This window comes from Coregonus clupeaformis, chromosome 21 (genome assembly GCF_020615455.1).
Source record: "Coregonus clupeaformis isolate EN_2021a chromosome 21, ASM2061545v1, whole genome shotgun sequence".
Taxonomy (NCBI): Eukaryota; Metazoa; Chordata; class Actinopteri; order Salmoniformes; family Salmonidae; genus Coregonus; species Coregonus clupeaformis.
In genome coordinates this window covers 52474149-52492306 of record NC_059212.1, presented here as the reverse complement: position 1 = coordinate 52492306, position 18158 = coordinate 52474149, and the positions used below count along the sequence as shown (strand labels likewise).

The window sequence follows — 18158 nt, the reverse complement described above, 5'->3', positions numbered from 1 at the left end:
GTGTCCCCCTGCTTAAGCCAGTACATGTCCAGGCCCGTCTGAAGTTTGCTAGAGTGCATTTGGATGATCCAGAAGAGGATTGGGAGAATGTCATATGTCATATGGTCAGATGAAACCAAAATATAACTTGTCGTGTTTGGAGGACAAAGAATGCTGAGTTGCATCCAAAGAACACCATACCTACTGTGAAGCATGGGGGTGGAAACATCATGCTTTGGGGCAGTTTTTCTGCAAAGGGACCAGGACGACTGATCCGTGTAAAGGAAAGAATGAATGGGGCCATGTATCGTGTGATTTTGAGTGAAAACCTCCTTCCATCAGCAAGGACATTGAAGATGAAACGTGGCTGGGTCTTTCAGCATGACAATGATCCCAAACACACCGCCCGGGCAACGAAGGAGTGGCTTCGTAAGAAGCATTTCAAGGTCCTGGAGTGGCCTAGCCAGTCTCCAGATCTCAACCCCATAGAAAATCTTTGGAGGGAGTTGAAAGTCCGTGTTGCCCAGCGACAGCCCCAAAACATCACTGCTCTAGAGGAGATCTGCATGGAGGAATGGGCCAAAATACCAGCAACAGTGTGTGAAAACCTTGTGAAGAGTTACAGAAAACGTTTGACCTGTGTCATTGCCAACAAAGGGTATATAACAAAGTATTGAGAAACTTTTGTTATTGACCAAATACTTATTTTCCACCATAATTTGCAAATAAATTCATTAAAAATCCTACAATGTGATTTTCTGGATTTATTTTCCTCATTTTGTCTGTTATAGTTGATGTGTACCTATGATGAAAATTACAGGCCTCTCTCATCTTTTTAAGTGGGAGAACTTGCACAATTGGTGGCTGACTAAATACTTTTTTCCCCCACTGTATGGAGCGGCAGTGGCTAGTAAGCCAGTGACGATGAACGCCGAAGCCTGCCCGAACAAGGAGGGGAGGCAGCCTCGGCGGAAGTCGTGACATTGCTGTTGTTCTGGGATTGAGTTGCACTTTTTGCACCAAAGTGCATCATTCAGATCGATGGGCGACTACGGGAACGAAGGAAGGAGAGGAAGGATTCCACCTCGCATCTGAGGCATTCCCGGAAGTCCCCGACGGCTTCGTTGCCGAGAGAACCCGAGACTACCCGAGTTCCCCCGAGAGTCTCCGAAGTCTGCCGATCCACCTCTTCCTGAGCCGATGTAACTAGGCAGAGCTAGGCTGTCTCCAGCTGAACGGCAATACAGGCTTCACAAGGAGAGTTGCCTGTATTGCGGGACTACTGGTCATTTTGTGTCCACCTGTCCACTAAAAGACCAGGCTCACCGGTAGGAGCGAGTACTCTGGTGGGCCATATGGATAACTTACTCGCACCCCTTTTCATGCCATCTTGCTGTGGGGGAACCAGTCGAAATCTCTCCGGGTACTCATCGACTTTGGGGCCAATGAGAGCTTTATGGACGCTACCCTGGCGTCCGAGCTAGGCATCCCCACTCAGCCCCTCCCCATTGCCATGGACGTTAGAGTGCTGGACGGGCGCTCTATAGGCCGGGTCACCCACAATACCACCCCCATCAACCTACGAGTATCAGGGAACCACAGAGAGACGATCCAATTCCTGCTAATTAAGTCTTCTCAGGTTCCCGTGGTATTGGGTTTCTCTTGGCTTGAGCGACACAACCCCTTCATTGACTGGTCTACTGGTGCCATCATGGGCTGGAGCCCATTCTGCCACGCTCATTGCCTGAAGTCAGTGCAGTCTGCCCTCGGGACATCTTCCTGGGGGCTCGGAAGTTGCCTCGGACCTCTCCGCCATTCCTGCAGAGTACCTGGACCTCCGGGAGGTGTTCAGTAAGGCCCGGGCCACTTCGCTTCCGCCGCACCGACCCTACGACTGCGGAATCGACCTTCTCCCAGGCACCACTCCGCCCTGGGGACGACTGTACTCGCTGTCGAGTCCGGAGACCAAGGCTATGGAGACCTACATTGAGGACTCTCTATCTGCCGGGTTCATCCGTCCTTCTGCCTCCCCTGCCGGCGCAAGGTTCTTCTTTGTGGAGAAGAAGGACAAAACCCTGCACCCGTGCATCGACTACCGGGGCCTCAACGACATCACGGTGAAGAACTGCTACCCGCTACCATTCATCTCCTCGGCCTTCGAGCCGCTCCAGTGGGCCAACGTGTTCTCCAAGCTGGACCTATGGAACGCCTACCACCTGGTGCGGATATGGGAGGGGAACGAGTGGAAGACTTCCTTCAACACGGCCAGCGGTTACTACGAGTATCTGGTCATGCCATTTGGCCTTACCAATGCTCCAGCTGTCTTCCAGGCCCTGGTTAATGATGTTCTCCGCGACATGTTGAACCGGTTTGTCTTCGTCTGCCTCGACGACATCCTCGTCTTCTCCCGCTCCGCCCAAGAACATGTGCTCCGCGTCCGACAGGTCCTCCAACGCCTCTTGGAGAATTAGCTTTTTGTGAAAGCAGAGAAATGCGAATTCCATCGCTCCACCATCCCCTTCCTGGGCTACATCATCGCTGCAGGGAGTGAACAGATGGATCCTGGGAAGGTGAGAGCGGTGGTGCATTGGCCCCAGCCTACGTACAGAGTGCAGCTGCAACTTTTTCTGGGATTCGCCAACTTTTATCGCTGCTTTATCTGGGGTTACAGCACCCTGGCTTCCCCCATGTCTGCACTCACCTCTCCCAAGGTTCCGTTCACATGGTCCCCAGCTGCTGACCGGGCGTTCCGGGACCTCAAACACCGTTTCACCACTGCTCTCATCTTGGTTCATCCTGACCCATCCCGCCAGTTCATGGTGTCCCAGCGTTCGGCTCTGGACCTCAAGTTACATCCCTGTGCCTTCTTCTCCCATCGTCTCAACACCACGGAGCGGAATTACGATGTAGGGAATCATGAGATTCTCGCGGTGAAAATGGCGTTGGAGGAGTGGAGGCACTGGCTGGAGGGGGCGGAACATCCATTCATTGTGTGGACAGACCCCAAGAACTTGGAATATCTCCGCACCGCCAAGCGTCTCAATTCCAAGAATGTCAAGCCAGATGCGCTGTCACGCCACTATAGCCCCGCGGCTACACCCCCGGAATCCGAGACTATCCTTCCCACCTCGTGCTTGGCGACGGCACTCAGTTGGGAAATAGGGAAGTAGGTCCGGGAGGCCAAACCCAGGGGGGGCCCAGATAACCGGATGTTTGTTCCTGACACTGTCCGCTCCTCGGTCCTGGAGTGGGCCCACTCCTCCAGGCTTGCCTGCCACCCGGGCTCCCGTCGGACCCTGGCCTTTGTGCGACAACACTTTTGGTGGCCTACCATGGTTCCTGACGTCTCCGCGTTCGTCACCGCCTGCACGATCTGTGCGCAGAACAAAACTCCTCGGCAAGCTCCGGCTGGTCTCCTCCAACATCTGCCTGTTCCTCACCGTCCCTAGTCTCACATATCCCTGGACTTTGTCACGGGTCTTCTCCCTTCTGATGGCAACACTGCCATCCTGACAGTTGTGGGCTGGTTTTCCAAAGCCGTCCACTTCATTCCTCTCCCCAAGCTACCCTCCGCCAAAGAGACGGCCCAGCTCATGGTGCAGCACGTCTTCCGGATCCATGGATTCCCAGTGGACATGGTCTCCAACCGGGGTCCTCAGTTCTCGTCCCGGTTCTGGAAGGCGTTCTGCACACTAATTTGGTCGTCGGCCAGCCTGTCCTCTGGTTTCCACCCTCAGTCCAATGGCCAGTTGGAGCGAGCCAACCAAGACCTGGAGACGACTCTGCGCTGCCTGGTCTCCGCCAACCCCACCACCTGGAGCCAGCAACTAGTGTGGGTCGAATACGCCCGCAACACCCTTCCCTGCTCTGCCACAGGTCTTTCGCCCTTTGAGTGTTCCCTGGGTTATCAGCCCCCGCCCTTCCCGGAGCAAGAGGAAGAAGTCAGCATACCCTCGGCCCAGATGTTTGTCCGCCGCTGCCGTCGTACCTGGAGGAGAGCCCGGTCGGCTCTTCTCAAGACCACCTCCAGGTATCGACGACAGGCGGACCACCACCAGACACCGGCTCCCCGGTATCGTCTCGGGCAGAAGGTATGGTTGTCCACCCGAGATCTGCCCCTCCGGGTGGAGTCCTGCAAACTTTCCCCCCGGTTTATTGGCCCTTTCCCCATCTCCAAGATCATTAGCCCCTCTGCTGTTCGTCTTCTGTTGCTCCATACCCTCTGTATACATCCCACTTTTCATGTGTCTAGGATCAAACCCATGTCTCATAGCCCTTTGTCTCCTGTCGTTTGTCTGCCCCTGTTTTTGTAATAAACTTTTGTTACTTAGACACTGTCTGCATCTGGGCTTTCTCCTGAAACGTGATATACAATATTTGATGATGACATTTCTCTAAAACAGGCTATAGGCTACATGTGCACCACCAAGTCAGAACAGTAGGCTTAGTTATACAGGGGAAAGGAACCAAATTATTAGGGTGAGGCACATAGGCTACTAACAGCTTACTACACAACATACACTTAGTATTACTTTCTAAGCTACAGTATACATATCTCCCTGTCATATAACATCATTTATGCAGCAGCATACAATACATTTTTGGAATAACCTTGTTGTGCTGTGCTCACTTGAACATCAAGGTGGTGCGGTGGTCCTTCTTGTCTGCAAATGTTGTCGTCAACCTTTCTCATCAAAGTCTGTAATTCTCTGGATTTATGATGTTTTCAAGACAACTGGGAACTCTGAAAAAAAACATGGTCGAAGCATGACGTCAGTGATCTTCAGGTCGGAGCTCTAGAAAGAGGCCAGAGTTTCCAGTTGTTTTGAACCCGGCAGAAGTAATGCTGGATTGACAGCATGGCCAATGTATTCAACCTTTTCTGGCCCATGGTGTTGGATGTGAATGTTTATCCTTTTAAGCTTGGAAAAGAGACCCTTAAACCCAGACTTGGACCACACACCCTCTCCACTGAATAGCAGGCTAGTGATTGCTTGGCAACGCTTGCAGTTAAACACTGATTCCTTCCAAACCACTCATTGTGGAATTTGTGATTTCCAACTTGTTGTGTAATGTTTATGTCCAATGGCCGATGAGCACTGATGCGTTTTATCTATAATTTCTCTTAATTGACAAGGGTTGAAAAGGATTTGCCAGTAGATTGTCGACTTGATTCATGATGATGACTGCTTGTCTAGCTTGCTTGCTAAGATTTTGAAAGTATGATGTTGACATGATCAGTCCAATCAAAGCTATGGTAGATAATGTGATTTGACGTCATTTTATCTGTGGCCAAGGACCTTGAGCCTTCTTGGATGGGCACTTCTAATGTAAATCTATGGCAGCACCCAAGGGGCTTGAATTTTCGACCTCTCCCGTAGATTTTGTGGTGACGTGGTGTCCCCATGTGTGACAGAACACTGAGCCAATCACGGCGCAACTAGAGAACATTGCCAACCCCTATGCTCTGTATTTTCCGCTGGCTGCCCCACCACCACAGAAACCACTGAGCTAGGCTGAAACACCTGCATTTTGGAGCTGCCTTATTCAAGGAAGCAAAAAACAGACCATGTTTGTATGCAGCTATATTAACTAAATTATTATTTTTTTTTTTTACATTGTTTGCAAACTGATATGTGACATGGATTAATGCCAAAATAACATGCAAAACAGGCAACAAAATATATATATATGTGTAACATTTTTTGCTAAACAGGGAGCCCCACCTGTCCTGAATGACTGGGTCGCCACTGGTGCCTGCATCTGATGGTTAGTCTCAAATCAATTTTGATGTAGCCTTCTTTTATGCCTGCTACGTTACTGCAGACACGGTAATCTGAGCCATCCGATTGGCCAGCGGTAAACCTGTAGTGCACTTGATTTGCTCTCTGGGCCCACCTGGAAGGCAGAGTTTGTACCTTCAGACACATGAAATGTGCAGGGCATCTAATTCTGGTGCACCTACCTACACCAGCTCGAGACGAATTAAAAAAAAATAGGAACACAAGGCTTTATCGTTGGGTTTTTTACATGTTTGGTGATCGGCTAGGAATGCCTTGGAGATCGACGTGACCACTGTTCTAGAAAGTTGAGTGAAGTACAATCTCGTGTTTCTCTCTGTGTACTGATATTTCTGCACGGCAGTCTCGGGCTACTGCGCATGCGCGCACTTTAGAGGGACCATTGCCGGTAAGTAAGCATTTCACTGTTAGTCTTCACCTGTTGTTTATGAAGCATGTGACAAATACAATTTGATTTGATCTTGCTAGCTATCACTCAAATGGTAAGGGGCTGAAGCTCATTGGCTAGAACTCGAATTGCTAGGGGGCATGGGCCCATATGGGGGAAATAGCACAGCACATCTTCCAGAAAAACAGTGGCTTTCAAATTAGGGATTTCGTGGTTTATTGAGGTAAAACAGTAATTATGTTAATAGATTATGTATATATATGAACTACACTTTGACACATCCAGCCCAAAGCGGGAGGTTTAAAAAATACTTAGTAGTCGCCAAAGCTCTGGAGCATATGTTTAAGTATTTGTTTGTTGTAGTAAAAAAGTATTATATATATATATATATTTTTTTTTACATAGTATATATTATAACTCTTCACTGAAAGGAAAAAGGAAAAGGTTGGCTATTTCATTTTTTTAAAAGTTTTTTTTTTATTTTTACAAGCTATAGCGTAGACAGTGTTGTGTTTTTCAGGCACACGGTGCAGTTTCTAGCCTAAATAATATGGCTGTATAGGCCTATTGGAGGGATTATTTGTGGAAATATAAATTATAACTCCATTGAAGTATTACAGAGAATCACCTACAAAGGCAAATCAACAGTGACAAGCAAGTAGGTTTTCAGATTTTTGTTGTTGTGTGTACATTTGTATTTATTTAGCAGACACTCTTATCCAAAGCGATTTACAGGAGCAATTAGTGTTAAGTGCATTGCTCAAGGGCACTTCCGTTACTGGCCTAACGATCTTAACCGCTAGGCTTCCTGCCACCCTGCATTTCAGTAGGCCTAGGCAACCGAGCATTTTTCTCGACAGAGGGAGATGTTCTCAAGCTTTTAGTCAAACCCCATGGAAGGAACTGATTAACAACTTGCATTATAATGACTGTTGGAACAATTGTTTTAAACCTAGTTGAAAATGTGAAACGCATCTAGATCTACATGCAACTACGAAATGAAAAACATGTGCGCGTGCGTGTGTGCAACATGTAGCCTAAAGATGGGCCTTTTATATGTTTCATGTTTTGATGGTGTAGGCCTAGGCCTATCATTTCTATAATTTGTATTCTAATTAGCTTTTATTTTGTAGGCTATACAGTAAATATAGTTTGTGTCTCCTACTTATGTAGGCCTATGCGATAATGCTATTTATAGCCTAAGTGTTAAACATTAAATGATTCAACTAAACCAAAATTGAATTGATTAGAATGTAAATCGAATTAAAATGAAAAACGATGAAGAGGAAGACTTAGAGATAAGCGATAGTCTACTATTTTGTTTGTTGAAAACAATACACTTTTAGGGGTTGAAAATATAGCCTAGGCCAAGCTTTAGATTATGCCTAATGAGATTTATGTCTTTAAAAATCATTAATTATGAGGAACCACGATCTAGTCGTGAAAATGCGAAACAATTTTTTTCACTGAACTGGATTGCTTCTCTTGAGCGCATTTGAGGCATAGCCTACAATGACTGCGCGTCAGTTTTGCACGTTCTGCACTCTTTGTTTTTATTATATGTACTGTTCGTTACAGTAACTACACGTCCAAGCAATTTCCCCACTAAAGCCAAATGGTACATACAGTAATTCATTGACGTCACTTGGAGGGCTCCCTGTAGCCTACTGTGGCTCAGAGAATTGGCAGGAACTGCGAGCGCGGTGTAGAGAGAGAGAGATATAGAGAGAGAGCAAGATAAACGAACGATTCTGTGTGTGCGTGATGGACATTTAAATATCAACTCATCTGAAATTGCAAAGTAAGTATTTTTTTCAATTATTGACGTAGACTTATAAAATGTATGTGGTTTACAGCTGGCTATACATTGAATTTGATCTTGTCTTCTTTCCTTAGAACACATGAGCTGATAGGCTATGTTGCAGGTGATGGGTCAAGTTGAGACTGAGAAAGACTGTCTATACTTCATCCAACTCTATATTGCGTTAGATTGAAATAACAAATATGTTCTGTCTAATATATATTTGCTCAGATAGAATATACCATGATGCCACACTGTATTTTTTTCTCCATCTCTCTTACACTAAGAACTTTTATAGAAATATAGGCTAATAAGATGACTTTTCTTTATCTTGTTGTATGTTTGGATGGGCAATGAGAGGAGACATCAGATGGGAGTGACCAGGAGATGTGGTGTCAGTGAACTGATATTGTAATTACTGTCTTTACAAACCTGTCTGTCCATCCTAATTTACTGTACTGGCCCCCATGTTTCATGTCCTAGAGGTTAACTAGTTTCCTCCTGTCTCCACAAAACCTCCCATTTATCCCTCCCTCCCTACTCCTCCTAATGTATGGTTGGACAAATACCTTTCTTTTTGACAAAATGTCCTAGAAGGTCCATCATTTGAAAATGAAATAGAAACTACCTAATCACAAATTGGGACTGCTAGCTAATATTGTGTTGTTGTCAGTCACCAAACTGCTCTGTATTTTACATGTGACTGCAGCCTTGGACTATTTAGTAGACATTACTGAGTCAGGTATGGTTGTGAAGTCTCATCAGCCATATGTTCTCAGCAACCAACATCAGTTTTTCATATTCCAATGCATTGCATGATTTTCAATTGGTGGAAATGCCTTTATGCGCAAATGTTGATATAATAACCAGTAAACTTGGAGTCATGCGATGATATTGCGTGTGGTCCTCCCACTACTCCTCCAGAAACCATGCAGTTTATTAGGCTACAGATTAAATAAATGATGATGAACTTCACAGGGTGGTGAAAGTGCACGGTGATCTTGATGCTCCTTTCCAATAAATATCGAGGGTCTTATTCTGGTGACATGATGATCGAGGCTTGACTACAAAAAAAGATTATTGATCTTATCCATAATAATGTCATCATGTAGACTAGCCTACCCGCACTGTATCTGTTGTTGGCTAGAGCGTATGTGCCAAGACCAGAGTAGGCACATTTGCTATTTAACGCAACAGATTTTGTGCCAAACTATCAGTAGAGTTAAAAATGCGATGGCAACACATTGAACTTTTAGATTTTTATTCAGTACATGAAAACTTATCCGAAAAAGTTTATTTTGTGTGCACTATCTTATCACGCATTGATTTTTATCTGCAACAAGTCAGTTTTGTGGAAACGCACCACTGGTGGCAAAAATTGCATATTTTCCTTAATTTTAGAATATTCACGATGTCGCCAATTGGATGGAAACCTCGCTACTGATAGTCTTTATAATAACCAGATGTGCTGAAAAGTACATTTGTTTGTTTCTCTCTGAAGTCTTACCTTCATTTGGTTTATTGCTTTAAATTACAGCTGTAGCTTTCATGCTTACAGTTGACATGATCATTTTGTGTCATTTAATTACTTAATACATTTTATTTTCTTATTTAGTAATAATTAGGCTAATTGTTTGCTAGGATAATAATTGCTTGTCAATAAATTAAATGTAATTGTCACGTACGTTAAGAGACGGGTCGGACCAAGGTGCAGCATGAAAGGCGTACATGTTTATTAAACTAATAAACACACAACACAGTAACCAAAATAACAAACTTAACCGTGACGGTCCAAAGGGCTAACACACAAGCCTAAACAGGAACACAACAAGATCCCACAACACAGGCAGGAAAACTGGCTGCCTAAGTATGATCCCCAATCAGAGACAACGAGCGACAGCTGCCTCTGATTGGGAACCACACCCGGCCAAACATAGAATCAAAACTCACATGATATTCACACCCTGACCAAACTAACTAGAGTTCTATCGGTCAGGGCGTGACAGTAATACAATGGCAATCCGGGTTATATGTTAAAATCCTACGCATGAACTGTCGACATTATTACGCATATTAATTGACAATGATGGAAAATAAGATATGCAAGATATTTCAATATATATATATTTTTAAATAGTTATACAGTGGGGAGAACAGGTATTTGATACACTGCTGATTTTGCAGGTTTTCCTACTTACAAAGCATGTAGAGGTCTGTAATTTTTATCATAGGTACACTTCAACTGTGAGAGACGGAATCTAAAACAAAAATCCAGAAAATCACATTGTATGATTTTAAATAGGTTATTGGACCATAACCAGATATGGCTCATTAACCTTTATGGACCAACTAATGATGATCCACACTTCTTTGACAATATATATAATAAATTATCAACCATGCAAGCAATTCAAGACAATATTATTATGGTGGGGGATTATAATACTGTTTTAAATAGCTCAATGGACCGTAAAGGAAATCACACTACAAACAATCACCCTCATACTCTTAAGGAAATCGTGAATGTCATGGATACATTAGAACTAGTAGATATATGGAGGCTTAAATATCCTGATCTACTGAGATATACATGGCAGAGACTCAATTATCTCATTCTCGTTGGCACCAAAAGTTTAAAAAGTGTTGATAGGGGACAGAATGTGGTCGGACCATCATATAATTAGCATATACATTACTCTTACTGAATTTCCACGTGGGCGAGGATATCGGAAATTTAATCGAAGCCTATTGGATGATAAATTGATTTTAACTAGGACAGAGGAATTAATAACTGATTTTTTCCGACATAACATAGGTACAGCAAATCCCCTTATTGTATGGGACACCTTTAAATGTGCCTTTAGAGGCCATGCAATTCAGTACTCATCTCGAAAACAAAAGCAATTTAGGTCAAAAGAGTTTATACTAACAAAGGAAATAGAAAGTCTAACAGAACAGATAGATGGCAATAAAAACTGTAACATAGAGGCTCAGAATAAATTAGAGGAAAAACAAAAAGAAATGGAGAAACTTATTCAAGAAAGATCAAGTGTAATATATTATAAAAATAAAGCAAACTGGATGGAATATGGGGAAAAATGCACAAAATTATTTTTTAATCTTCAACATAGGAATGCTACCAAAAATAATTTAATGAAACTGGTTACAATTGACGGAGTCACCCATGATTCACCAAATTATATTTTGAAGGAGGAAACAAAGTACTTTAAGCATATGTTTTCGTTTCAGTCGCCTCCATCTCCTCTAACTGAAGCTAATTGTAGAGATTTTTTTTCTATTGATAATGTAAAATTAACAGCCATACAGAAAGACTCATGTGAAGGTGAAATTACAGACGAGGAACTTCTGGATGCAATTAAAGACTTTAAGTCCGGGAAAACTCCAGGGTTGGATGGCATACCAGTCAAGGTATACCAAACCTTTTTTGATATACTAAGAGGAGCGTTATTAGCATGTTTTAACCACTCCTATGTAAATGGTAGATTATATGACACTCAAGAAGAAGGTCTGATCTCATTATTACTGAAATAGTATACAAGTGGAAAATATAAAGATCCAGTCCATTTAAAAAATTGGAGGCCCCTTACACTTCAGTGTTGTGATGCAAAAATTCTAGCAAAATGTATAGCGCATACAATAAAAAAGGTATTGTCGGATATTATTCATTCTAATCTAATTTTTTACATGGAAGATACATTGGAGATAATATAAGGCAAGTATTGGAAACAATAGAACATTATGGAAAATCTGGGAAACGAGGCCTGCTATTCATAGCAGACTTCGAAAAGGCATTTGATAAAGTATGACTGGGGTTTATATATAAATGCCTGGAGCATTTCAATTTTGGAGAATCTCTTATAAAATAGGTCAAAATCATGTATAGTAACCCTAGGTGTAAAATAGTAAATAATGGCTATTTCTCAGAAAGTTTTAAACTGTCAAGAGGAGTGAAACAAGGTTGTCCACTATCGGCATATCTATTTATTGTGGCCATCGAGATGTTAGCTATTAAAATCAGATCCAACAATAATATCAGAGGATTAGAAATCCAGGGCTTAAAAACAAAGGTGTCTTTGTACGCTGATGATTCATGTTTTCTTTTAAATCCACAACTAGAATCCCTCCACAGCCTCATAGAGGATCTAGATACATTTTCTAACCTCTCTGGATTACAACCAAATTATGACAAATGTACTATATTACGTATTGGATCACTAAAAAATACAATTTTTACATTACAATGTAGTTTACCAATAAAATGGTCTGATGGTTATGTGGATACAGTGGGGAGAACAAGTATTTGATACACTGCCGATTTTGCAGGTTTTCCTACTTACAAAGCATGTAGCGGTCTGTAATTTTTATCATAGGTACACTTCAACTGTGAGAGACGGAATCTAAAACAAAAATCCAGAAAATCACATTGTATGATTTTTAAGTAATTAATTAGCATTTTATTGCATGACATAAGTATTTGATCACCTACCAACCAGTAAGAATTCCGTCTCTCACAGACCTGTTAGTTTTTCTTTAAGAAGCCCTCCTGTTCTCCACTCATTACCTGTATTAACTGCACCTGTTTGAACTCGTTACCTGTATAAAAGACACCTGTCCACACACTCAATCAAACAGACTCCAACCTCTCCACAATGGCCAAGACCAGAGTGTAAGGACATCAGGGATAAAATTGTAGACCTGCACAAGGCTGGGATAGGCTACAGGACAATAGGCAAGCAGCTTGGTGAGAAGGCAACAACTGTTGGCGCAATTATTAGAAAATGGAAGAAGTTCAAGATGACGGTCAATCACCCTCGGTCTGGGGCTCCATGCAAGATCTCACCTCGTGGGGCATCAATGATCATGAGGAAGGTGAGGGATCAGCCCAGAACTACACGGCAGGACCTGGTCAATGACCTGAAGAGAGCTAGCACACTACGCCGTCATGGATTAAAATCCTGCAGCGCACGCAAGGTCCCCCTGCTCAAGCCAGCGCATGTCCAGGCCCGTCTGAAGTTTGCCAATGACCATCTGGATGATCCAGAGGAGGAATGGGAGAAGGTCATGTGGTCTGATGAGACAAAAATAGAGCTTTTTGGTCTAAACTGTTTGGAGGAAGAAGAAGGATGAGTACAACCCCAAGAACACCACCCCAACCGTGAAGCATGGCGGTGAAAACATCATTCTTTGGGGATGCTTTTCTGCAAAGGGGACAGGATGACTGCACCGTATTGAGGGGAGGATGGATGGGGCCATGTATCGCGAGATCTTGGCCAACAACCTCCTTCCCTCAGTAAGAGCATTGAAGATGGGTCGTGGCTGGGTCTTCCAGCATGACAACGACCCGAAACACACAGCCAGGGCAACTAAGGAGTGGCTCCGTAAGAAGCATCTCAAGGTCCTAGAGTGGCCTAGCCAGTCTCCAGACCTGAACCCAATAGAAAATATTTGGAGGGAGCTGAAAGTCCGTATTGCCCAGCGACAGCCCCAAACCTGAAGGATCTGGAGAAGGTCTGTATGGAGGAGTGGGCCAAAATCCCTGCTGCAGTGTGTGCAAACCTGGTCAAGACCTACAGGAAACGTATTATCTCTGTAATTGCAAACAAAGGTTTCTGTACCAAATATTAAGTTCTGCTTTTCTGATGTATCAAATACTTATGTCATGCAATAAAATGCAAATTAATTACTTAAAAATCATACAATGTGATTTTCTGGATTTTTGTTTTAGATTCCGTCTCTCACAGTTGAAGTGTACCTATGATACAAATTACAGACCTCTACATGCTTTGTAAGTAGGAAAACCTGCAAAATCAGCAGTGTATCAAATACTTGTTCTCCCCACTGTAAGTACATTTTAGACTTGTTTTGCCTTGTCAGTGGCCAAGCCCCATCTACAAATTGCAGCATGAAAGCAAAGGGAGATAATAGGGAGGGAGGAAGGAAGGGATTGGTTGGACGGGGAAAGTGGTGTTAGAGGGGGGAAGTGAGGGAGGAGAAGAGGCTAAAAAGATGTGGGAGTGATTGGCAAAAGAAACAAGACAGCTGGTAAGAATGGGTGAGATGTTTCAGAGGGGGGGAGGGAAGGAGGGAGAGCGAAGGGTCAAATTGACTCTATATACTGTATTAGAGAGTATGGCATAGTTGCACAATTGGATCATTAAAGCCAGTCTGACAAAGGCCCTGGCCCCTCCCCCCTCTGAATGAAGATGTCAAAGGTCGCTGACCTTTTCCATTTCTGGGCATTGATCACTCTGCTGGAGGTGGGGTTTCTTTCCTCCCTAAAGCAAAGCCCTCCCAGATCAGCTGTTATATCTTAGTTTCTTGTACCAGGAAATTATTCACAACATGTTATGTTGTTGACAGCAATTCTTATATTTAGAAACTGGACAACTGGACAGTGTAAAAGTCAAAGCACAAAGTGTAACTGTATTGCCTGAAAAATAAGGGTTCATAGCCTGTTTCTCCTCCTTGACTTTTTCCCAAATCCACTTTGAATCTAATGACTGACACGTGGGTCTTTATGAGTGGGAGTCCAAAAATGTTTTTATTGAACTTGACTCTCGTCTCTCCGTAATAGAACCGAACTCCATCACATTTGAGCATATGGTGTTTCTCACCAAAGACACATGCAGGCCTGTCTCTTGAAAATCCATGATTGCTTAAGGGCTGAAACTATCTTTGTCATAAAGAGACTGAGACCATAGTAAACATACACTGCAACTGTTCTTATCAACTGTTCTCAGCAATGAGTCAGATCCCTCCTGCTCCAAATGTCTCTGGTCATGAAGTTGTTGTGATGGGTCTGGGTTCGAGCCCACTTCATGCCCTGGTGTTTACAATGGGCCATGTCCCCTGTAGCTCAGTTGGTAGAGCATGGTGCTTGCAACGCCAGGGTTGTGGGTTCGATTCCCATGAGGGACCAGTATGAAAAAAAAAAACATATGAAAATGTTTGCACTGACTACTGTAAGTCTCTCTGGATAAGAGCATCTGCTAAATGACTAAAATGAGGCAAGGGGGAGGGAGACACCTCTGTGGACTAACTGAAACAACCTCCCAGCCACAACCCTCCTCTCACTCTCAGCGTGGAGCCGCTAACAAGGCTTTTGTGCTGTATTGGACAGGAGGAACATTAAGCAAGTCAGCTAGAACATGTGGTACAAACCTGAACATCATAGTCTGTTTCTGAGAGGAGAGAAAAGGCACACTTGAGTCTGAGTTTTCGTTTGCTTTGTCAGAGCATCTGTTTTGGAGGGGAGTGAATGGCACCCTATTCTCTAGAGTGCACAACTTTTGGCCAGAACCTCATGCACTATAGGGAATAGGGCTCCATTACAGACGTACCCCATTTGACTGTGTGAGTTTGTGTGTCCGTGGATCGGGGTGATTGACGGCGGTGATGGATGTCACTTCCTGTTGTCCTACAGGGTCTGAGGTGGAGGACAGCACCTTATCTCTCGTCACTGGAATCCCTACCCCTTCCCCCGTCCTCCCGCTCACACCCCATTCCTCCCCCTCCTTATCCCCTTCAGCAGCTTTTCAGAGGATCTCCCCCCCGCTTCCTAGTTCAAATCAAAGTTGAGATTCTCCTCCAGTAGAAATGAACGGAACTTATCTGGACATGCCCCCGGAGTCATTCGTCAGGAAGCCTGTTGCCAAGAACAACGCAGGAGGTTTCCGTCAGCCTTCCAGTGTGTGTGTGTGTGTGTGCCAAGGTGAAGGATGACTAGGAATCCTGTTATTTTGTTTGGTAGTACGTTTTTTGAAGTTGTCCTTTTCCACAGAAAATATACATCTAGGTAGGCTATGTACATCCATCCATGCATGTTATACTGTATATTCATGAACTATGTTGGACTTACCTGCTGGGTGATGTGAGGTCATGAACCACCAGAATCAGGTTGTGTTCTATTAGAAGTCACACGATGTTGAATGCAGGGTAATGAATGAAGGATGAGTCATTGCCGGTGAATCTCCTGAATCACTCTTTGCTGCTTACAAACACAGCGGCCGAACTGTCTCTACTTAAAGAGTCTACTGTATGTGTTTATCCTGTCTGTGTAGAGATGCCAATCCCACAGCCAGAAAAATGTAATGATGCTTCCAGTTTCCTTATTATAAAGGACAGTCCCACTGGGTACACACTGGTTGAATGATTGTTGTTTTCACGTCATTTCAATTAAATTACATTGAACCAAAGTGGAATAGACGTTGAATTGACGTCTGTGCCCAGTGGGCATTGTAGTTGTTTTTGATTGGCTTAGGGACGAATGCCCTTCCTTGCTTTTAACGTTTCACCAATGTTTCATCAACAGTTCAGCTGCGTTATCATGAGGCACACACACACGCGCGCACATGCACACACAAAGACACACAAACACTGTGTACTGAAGCCGAAGGTCATCACAGCGTCAGGCCTGCCAAGGCAAGGCGGTGTGTGTGTGTGTGGGATAGGAGAGGAGAGGGGGAGAGGAGAGGAGAGGAGGGGAGAGAGGGCAGCTGGCTGAAGGCTGTCACAGACTGTCCAAGGCCACAGTGACCAGTCACCAGAACCCAGTCAGTCAGCCCGCTCTGTATCTCTCTTTCTCTCTCTCAGCCCTCTCAATTCAATTTCAATTCAAAGGGGCTTTATTGGCATGGGAAAAATATGTTTACATTGCCAAAGCAAGGGAAATAGACAAGAAACAAAAGGGAAATAAACAAGGGAAATAAACAATCAGAAATTAACAGTAAACATTACACTCACAAAAGTTTTAAAAGAATATAGACATTTCAAAAGGTATATTATTGGCAATGTTGTAACAATGTGCAAATAGTTGAAGTATGAAAGAGAAGATAAATAAACAGATAAATATAGGTTGTATTTACAATGGTGTTTGTCTCTCTCTCTCTCTCTCTCACTCCATCTCTCTGGTTTATCTCTCTCAATTCAAAGGTGCTTTATTGGCATTGGAAACATATGTTTAAATTGTCAAAGCAAGTGAATTAAACAATAAACAAAAGTGAAAAGAAACAAAAAACAACATCAACAAAAAATGTACAGTAAACACTGCACTCAAAACTATAAAGAAGTTTCAAAGTATTATCAGCTATGTACAGTGTTTTTAACAATGTGCAAATAGTTGTTGTATGAATAGTAGGGGTAGATCTCTCTTTCTCCCTCTCACTCTCCATCTCTCTCTCAGCTCTCACTCTCAGATCTCTCTCATTCTCCCCTTCTCTCTCTCAAGGAGAGCAAATATTTACCTGGGAAGAGCAGGGGCATGGGCTGATTCTCTCTCTCTCTCTCTCTCTCTCTCTCTCTCTCTCTCTCTCTCTCTCTCTCTCTCTCTCTCTCTCTCTCTCTCTCTCTCTCTCTCTCTCTCTCTCTCTCTCTCTCTCTCCAATTTCAATTTCAATTTAATTTCAATTTATTTATTGGCATGGGAAACGTATGTTAACATTGCCAAAGCAAGTGAAGTAGATAGTAAACAAAAGTGAAATAAACAATAAATATTAACAGTAAACATTACACTCAGAAGTTCCAAAAGAATAAAGACATTTCAAATGTCATATTATGTCTATATACAGTGTTGTAACAATGTGCAAATAGTTAAAGTACAAATGGGAAAATAAATAAACAAAAATATGGGTTGTATTTACAATGGTGTTTGTTCTTCACTGGTTGCCCTTTTCTTGAGGCAACAGGTCACAAATCTTGCTGCTGTGATGGCACACTGTGGTTTTTCACCCAGTAGATAAGGGAGTTGATCAAAATAGGGTTTATTTTCAAATTCTTTGTGGATCTCTGTAATCTGAGCGAAATATGTGTCTCTAATATGGTCATACATATGGCAGGAGGTTAGGAAGTACAGCTCAGTTTCCACCTCATTTTGTGGGCAGTGTGCACATAGCCTGTCTTCTCTTGAGAGCCAGGTCTGCCTACGCCGGCCTTTCTCAATAGCAAGGCTATGCTCACTGAGTCTGTACATAGTCAAAGCTTTCCTTAAGTTTGGGTCAGTCACAGTGGTCAGGTATTCTGCCACTGTGTACTCTCTATTTACTCTGTTTTTTTTGTTAATTCTTTCCAATGTGTCAAGTAATTCTCTTTTTTTGTTTTCTCATGATTTGGTTGGGTCTAATTGTGTTGTTGTTGTTGTTGTCCTGGGGCTCTGTGGGGTCTGTTTGTGTTT

General features: G+C 43.4%; 1 protein-coding gene across 1 annotated transcript in view; it reads left to right on the top strand.

Annotated features, from left to right (window-relative positions):
• The first annotated feature begins 7889 nt into the window (after nt 1-7889).
• LOC121535372 (GREB1-like protein) overlaps nt 7890-18158 on the top strand; it is an 84299-nt gene continuing 74030 nt past the window's right edge. Inside the window, exon 1 of the mRNA XM_041842391.1 lies at nt 7890-7969. The gene's annotated coding sequence lies outside the window, so the exon portion shown is untranslated. The remainder of the gene's footprint in view (nt 7970-18158) is intronic.